This window comes from Podarcis filfolensis (genome assembly GCF_964270895.1).
Source record: "Podarcis filfolensis genome assembly, chromosome: 4".
Taxonomy (NCBI): domain Eukaryota; kingdom Metazoa; phylum Chordata; class Lepidosauria; order Squamata; family Lacertidae; genus Podarcis; species Podarcis filfolensis.
Genome location: NC_139607.1, coordinates 48805313 through 48811312, shown reverse-complemented (window position 1 = coordinate 48811312; position 6000 = coordinate 48805313). Strand labels below are relative to the sequence as shown.

General features: G+C 47.9%; 1 protein-coding gene across 4 annotated transcripts in view; it reads left to right on the top strand.

Annotated features, from left to right (window-relative positions):
* The first annotated feature begins 2363 nt into the window (after positions 1-2363).
* AGPAT3 (1-acylglycerol-3-phosphate O-acyltransferase 3) overlaps positions 2364-6000 on the top strand; it is a 67302-nt gene continuing 63665 nt past the window's right edge. Inside the window, exon 1 of one of the 4 annotated variants that reach the window (XM_083612573.1) lies at positions 2364-3513. The gene's annotated coding sequence lies outside the window, so the exon portion shown is untranslated. Of the gene's footprint in view, positions 3514-3641; positions 4220-6000 lie in introns of those variants that run through there. The other 3 variants (XM_083612577.1, XM_083612578.1, XM_083612579.1) reach the window with 3 other exon arrangements.

The following is a 6000-nucleotide window of genomic DNA, read 5'->3' as shown; positions in this document are numbered from 1 at the left end:
GAATAACAGCTGTTACAACAGCTGCAGTGGCTACCAGTCTGTTTGCGGGCAAAATTCAAAGTGCTGGTTATCACTGTACATTGAGAGGAAGTTAAATGAATGAGATTTTGATAGATTGTGAGGGGGAAATCAATCAAAATAATGTAATGTTTCCAAAAGGAGATTCTAAGACACCCACAGATAAAAAAAACTTCATATCCATGAGAATTCACCCCAATTTTGGCCCCACCTATGTGGCTAAATAGAAGTGATATGAGATTAACAGTGCTGATCTGACAGCAGCAAGAAAGAATTCTTTCTTTCTCACCCAGAAAAATGAGAATAGAAGCATTATCTGCTGGAATCCTACTTTAATTTTGATGGCTTCTCACAAGTTAAATGCAGTCTCCTACAACACACTTTCTTCCCCTTTAAGGACTGCACATGCTGTTCTTCAATATATATAGCCTCATAACACAAATCAATCTATGAAAGTTGCACTTACTTGCACGCTGCTTTGGGAATAAAACCCACTGAATGGGGCTTACTTATGAATATAGCAACTTTCCATATCAACCTGGCCGATGGTAATACCTATCCTGCACGCTCTGTGACTAACCTCCAAAATGTTAGTGGTTTAGACCCAGATAAAAGGTGAGATCAATGGGACTTATGCTGTTAGCCTAACTTACCCTATTGATTTCAATAGGATCCTAATTTAACTAATTAACGATGAAGTGTTATCTGGAGTAAACTCCTGAGCATCATTTGAGGTATACAGGAGGTCTCTATGCATCCTACATGTTTGATCTTTTGGAGCAGCACACAAATAATAATAATAATAATAATAATAATAATAATAATAACAGTAATAATAATAATTAAAAAATTATACTATATGCCACCCATCTGACTGGGTTGCTCCAGCCACTCTGAGAGACTTACAACAAATTAAAACATCAAACACAGTAAAACACCAAACATTAAAAACTTTCCTATGCAGGGCTGCCTTCAGATGTCTTCTAAAAATCAGATACAGTGGTACCTCGAGTTAAGAACTTAATTCGTTCTGGAGGTCTGTTCTTAACCTGAAACTGTTGTTAACCTGAAGCACCACTTTAGTTAATGGGTTCTCCTGCTGTTGCTGCACTGCCGCTGCGCGATTTCTGTTCTCATCCTGAAGCAAAGTTCTTAACCTGAGGTAATATTTCTGGGTTAGCAGAGTCTGTAACCTGAAGCGTATGTAACCTGAAACGTATGTAACCCGAGGTAGGTGCCACTGTAGTTGTTTATTTACATCTGATGGGAGGGCATTCCACAGGACAGGCACCACTACTGAGAAGGTCCTCTGCCTGGTTGCCTGTAACCTCACATTGAGGAAACCATCAGAAGGCCCTTGGAGCTGTATGTGTCCCAGCTGAACAATGGGGGTGAAAACACTCCTTCAGGTATACAGGGCTCAGGCCATTTAGGGCTTTAAAGGTCAGCACCAGGCTTTTTCTCAACCGAAACTCAGTTCTGGCAGGTAGGCACCATTGCCATAATAAGGTAACAATGGTGTTGTAATGTGGTTATTACCACTCAATATTTTGGAACAATTATAATTTTCAATGTTTTAAAAAAGTACAAGGGAAGAAGGCTGAAGAAGGGAAGGCTCACTGAGGCAACCCAGTCAGATGGGTGGCATATAAATAATAAAATAATTATTATAAGCAGCTACAGCCAAGGAAGAGTGCAGCATATGCTGAAAATGTCCCTTTGACTAGTTATACCAGTCCAACAGAGGGCCTTGTAGCTGAGGAGTGAATGTTAGTTTGTGTATCTGCTAAATGTAATAAAGGATATAGGCCCACAACTCCATGAGGCCTTCCTGAGGAGAGGCCAGCAGCAACAGGTCAGTCAGAAGACCTGTTAAGACTAAGCCCCAGGAAGCAGAAATAATAACAATAATAATAACAATAACAATAACAATAATAATAATAATAATAATTTGTTATTTATACCCCGCCCACCTGGCTGGGTTTCCCCAGCCACTCTGGGCAGCTTCCAGCAAAGATTAAAAATACATTAACACGTCAACAAAAGTTTTGCCGCAAGGGATTTGGAATGTGGAAGAGGTACTCTGGAGAAGCACAATCTGATCCTTATTCCCTTATCCCAATGTAAGAAAAAGGAAGAGCCCAGGGCAAGAGTGAATTCTCACACGTAGTTCATGTTTCCAACAATTACTGTCTGTGGCCCCCAGCTTTGCACACACACATGCACGGGCGCTATAGGGTGCGGCTCCCAACACACCAGCCCCATCCAAGCTCAGTGGGTCACCACCAAATGCTACCCCCACTGCAGGCGTGTCCCACACAGTGTGTGCTCCTGTTCAAATGGCAGTAGTGAACATGCGGAGGCTAAGCGTGGCAACACCGAAGCGCCACTCCAAAAGTCCGTTTTGAACGACTGAAGGGCCTATTTTAAACTGCATGCGATAATGCCCATTTAGGACGCTTCATCCTCGGTGGGGGGAACCCTGTTGCACACAAAGACTTAAGGTCGTTGGGAGTTGAATCTGCATTACGGGATGATGGCAACTACTGGGGCGCGCGGGTTGCAGCGTGGAAGTCATTTGAAACAGCCTACGACGTCCGAGGATGAAATCTTGCATCCGTGACGCGACTTGCCTCTCTCTCCCCACCACCCTTCGCCCCCCTTAAGCCTGAGAAGAAGCAGGCGGAGGAGGGTCCACGCCGCGGCGAGATGGAGAGGCCTGCGGGCGTTGTTCCTCCTCCTCCTCGCCCCACCCCAGTGAACGGGACTCGGGCTAGAACTGCGGAGGCCGCGGCTCTCCAGCTCCGCGGTACTTCTGGATAGGCGTGCGCGCCTGGAAAGTGGGGAGGGATGGAGAGGAGGCGTCGTCGTCAGGAAACAATGCCTCCCGCCGCCCGGGAGGACCGGCCTTGATGCAAGCGCGGGTTCCCTTGCAGGCGAGCTTGCAAACGGCAGGAAGCCGGCTGCCTAGGAGCCAAGGCGTCCTCTGCAGCGGCGGCGCCCTCCTCCACCTCCTCCTCTCGCTTCCAACCCAACTCTCCTGCCCCCGGTGGCCCGGGAGGAACTGAACTGTCGCTGCACAGGAAGTAGCGGCTGCTGGGAGCACACAACCGCACACACACACCCCACATCTCTCTCTTTCACACACACACACACACACACACACACACACGGAGGCAGCTGGGTCTGCCGCACTCCATGCCCTCGGCTCTCCGCACCGGAGCCCGGCGCCGCCGCGACCCCAGGCTTCCCGCCCGCCGCCTCCTCGGAGCAGCCCTCCGAAGCGCCGCCGCAGTGCCAGAGGCGGCGGCCCCAATTGCGGTAGCCGGCGCTGAGGGAAAGAGGTGGCGGCGCTGCTCCTCCTCCTCCTCCTCCTCGGGGGAAGGCGGCGGCGGAGGTGGCCGCGGCTCTTGGGTCGGAGCTGGGCCAGGGCAGCCGCGGGGCAAGGAAAGGAGGAAGGAGGCGAGGCGGCGTCGGCTGCTGCTGCAGCTGCAGGTTTGTACTGCTCCGGCAAGGGATCGGGTGGTGCAGGCGGGTCCGTGCAGCTGCCGGCAGATCGGGTTCCTCTCCTCCCTTTCCCGTGAGGAGAGACCCTTTCACCCCTTTCTCCCCTGGCACAGCGCCGGCCCCGGCTTGCCCTTCTTCGCAGGTGGCTCCGCTGGGCTCAGCCTGCTTGCCCGCCCCCCCTCTCCCCGCCTTCCTCCTTTATTCCTTCCCCAGCCCCTCCACGCAGCCCCCTCCTTGCTGCAGTCCTTCCTCGGGCGCCTCCCTCCCCCTCGCAAGCCTCGTTCTCCGGCTGCCAACTTCTTCCTGCACCCCGTTCCCTCCCCCGGGGAACCTTAATGGATTAGTCTCCTTTCCCCCCTCGCCCTCGCCCCTCTGCATTGTGCGAGCCGCTGCCTTCGGACCGCTGGATGGTACGGGTAGTAGCGTCCCCTCCTCCCTTAATTTCCTCCGTTCCCCTAATTGCTTCCGTGCTGTGGTAGTGAGGGGAGAACTATGTCTGCCGGATTTCTTCAGTGTGTATGTGTGTGTTTTTTACTTTTTGGCTGAGTTTCTCTTCGGGTTTTTTTTTTTTTTTAAAACACACCAGGGGTTAGCCTTGCGATGCTGAAGCAGCCCTTGTCTCTTTACACACACCCTTCCCTACGGTTGTGCTTCAGGCCCCCATCTGCTTCTCCGAAGGATTGTGAAATTGGAGGTATGCTTTCTGGGCATGTACATTGCCGCTTTGCTTGGATATCTGTGGTGTTGCAAGAAAAGGAGGGGCTTCCATATCGTGGGGTGGACTCTTTTTAGACTCAATACTTTCTCTTTAGCCTTTATATTTGTGGGCTGAGATTGTACTGTATAGGAATTGTTAACAGGCATTTCTTCAGTCGCAGGGATGCTCAGCGGTTGGAATTGTTAGTGACAGAAACTGGAAAAGACTATATCCTTTCCGCCAGACTGTCTCGATTTCATGTGTTTGAGATGCAAGAGATGCTTCCTGAGGGCCCGTCCTACTCAGTTATTTTGTCCCTGGGAGTTTTGAGAGAATTAAGAGGTTTTTGCTATTAATTTTGCTCAGTCTGTGCTTTTAAATGAATCAGTAGACACTGGTCTGTTAAAGGGCAAGGGCCTTAAAATTAAGGTATACGTACTTGCCATTCTACTTTTAGTATGAGAACATTGTTCTCTCTGATCAGATTAGATTTATTCAATTTGTGTTTCACAGACGGAACCCCAAAGTGATTTGCAATACAATAAAACTCAATTAAAATGAAATAAATGTGTTAAAAGTGTTCATCTTCAAAAAATACCACCATACTTAAAATAACCATCCCACCCACGTAAGGATGAACACTGAAAGCAAGACAGTTAGCACTGATAAAATGCCCTGGAGAATCAAAACATATTTGCCTGATGGCAGAAGGTTGGCCTGGGTTGATGCCTGGGAGGGCATTCCACCTGGGGGGGGGGGTCACCACAGAGAAGGCTCTGTGGCTTCATAGGTAAAATGTTACAGCATATCAAGTGAAATGTGAGTTTTCCACTGTATGTAGATTAGATAGTTGCTGCAGCACACACCAGATATCTCGTCTGTGAGCCCATACTGCTGACCAGACTACCCTACGATGAACTAATTACCTCAGTTATTGTGGCAAGTCACAGTGAGTGGTTGTTTTTTAAACCAAACATTGGGTGCAGATGTGTGGTACAATAGTAATATGTAACCATGGGATCTATGGAGTGTAACAGAATAAATTCTCTCACCGCTTTAAATATGTCCTTATTTATATAGAGAAAAATATTGCTTCCGAAGCAAGTCTGAATATAGAGCTCTCATGTTAGTTTAGCCTAATTGGTAAGTGTACGTGTGTGTGTGTATCTATATCTATATATACGCACACCTATCTATCATCTATTTATCTCTTATCTATCTACCTATCTTACCTGTCTTTACTCAAAGATCCACATTCCTCTTCCTTTGAATATGGCAGATCATCTACATAGAGGACCTGACATAGGAAAATTTGTGGCCTTCCATAAGTTGTTGAACTACATTTCCCACAATCCCTGACCATTGGCCCTGTTGGCTGTGGCTGATGGGAGTTGGAGAGCATAAGGTTCTTCATCCCTGATTTTTGGACTACAACTCCCATTATCCCTGGTTATTAGTCATAGTGACTGGGGCTGATGGGAGTTATATTCTTAAACATTTGGATGGCATGACACTGACTATCTTTGTTTTAGGTAGACTGTTATCACTGATAAGGTAGAGTCAAACCCTCTGTTTGATGCATTATTAATTTAGTGGTGCTTTTAACCTTCTGTCGCAACCAGAAAACGAGAAACGCTAAAAACACACCCAGTAGCTGTCATTCCCATGCAACCAAAGATCTACATAGTTGTTGTGGGTGGAATTCTATGAGGTCCACTTGCGCAATGAGACTTCCCCCACCCAATTCTTACCCCATGCACACCCTAAACCTGCTATGG